This window comes from Austrofundulus limnaeus, unplaced genomic scaffold, assembly GCF_001266775.1.
Source record: "Austrofundulus limnaeus strain Quisiro unplaced genomic scaffold, Austrofundulus_limnaeus-1.0 Scaffold224, whole genome shotgun sequence".
NCBI classification, from domain to species: domain Eukaryota; kingdom Metazoa; phylum Chordata; class Actinopteri; order Cyprinodontiformes; family Rivulidae; genus Austrofundulus; species Austrofundulus limnaeus.
The window spans coordinates 63,006-64,296 of record NW_013952626.1 but is presented as its reverse complement, the minus strand read 5'-3'; positions in this window follow the sequence as shown (position 1 = coordinate 64,296).

The following is a 1,291-nucleotide window of genomic DNA, read 5'->3' as shown; positions in this document are numbered from 1 at the left end:
CAAATGACAAATATAGATTTGCCTTGATGAACAGACCTTATACACAGATGTCAAAGAGTCTGATGTAAAACCCAGTTGACTTTTTGAGACAAGGATAATAGAACAATTTGTGAGGCAATTAACTTTTGTTTTGCCTGTTGTCACTGTACGCCTATTTTATGCAAAGTTTTCATTGAAAAAAAACTGGGATTTTAAAACCATTGTTGAAAACAACTGCAGAAAATACATCTTAAACACTTTTATGTTTTAAACTATAAAATTGTCATGAATACCCAATACCCTTTTAAGTGTAAACTCAATCTTAACATTTTAATATCATTTGTATGTGCTCTGTTTTTATATGGACTCATCGTATGAGGACAGTTGCAACAACTGTTTCAACTGTCCCCCTTCCTGTCAGCCGTGATAAAACCTCATGTGTTAGCTAAATAAGCTGATCTGGATACATGTTGACTATATTAGTTAAAAGTCAACATATCACTTGTTTAAACTATATAAGTTTGAACTGGATCACAAAAACAGTGACAACAGTATAACAAAAATAAAGCTGAGCAAAAAAAGTTTTTTTTTCAAATAAATCCTGGAGCAGTTTTTGAATTTGCTTACTTTTTCTTTGCAAGGTGGGTCATCTAACTGAGCGTACTGTATACAGTGTGAGTGTCATCAATTGTTTCTGTTTGTTGAAAAATGACGTGTTGCAACCGTCCCTTGTTGCTGCTGTCCCCCGTCTACGCTACAGTTAGCCCCTGAGCAGCAAAGTGTCAGAGACGTAGCAGCTGAACCGAAATGTCTGCTCGTTGCTCACAAGGCCTTCAGTGGTCTTTGCCCATACACTGTAAAAAATGAAATGTTGGATTTACTTAACCATGTTATGTTATCTGGTTCCACTTAACTGAGTTGAGTAAATTCAAAGCAACATACTCATATTCTTTGGCTAAAAAACTGGTATAGTGCTTTGAATTTACTCAACTCAGTTAAGTGGAACCAGGTAACATAACATGGTTAAGTAAATCCAACATTTCATTTTTGGAGTGTATGAGCAACATCATAGAAACTTGTTCCATTTGCAATATTTTCCATAAGATGATGTTTTCCACAGATGTTCCTATTTCTTTTATAATGATGGCCACCATTTTCTGTCCTAATTAGGTTGACAAGTTCTACAGGTTGACAGCCTATTTAGATCCCTTGTGGTCACTTTGTTTTCCAGTGCCTCCCTGTGTTTCCAGTCACTCTCATGTCAGTTCCTCTCAACCCTGGTTCTCTTTYCTGCCCCTAATTTCACACCTGT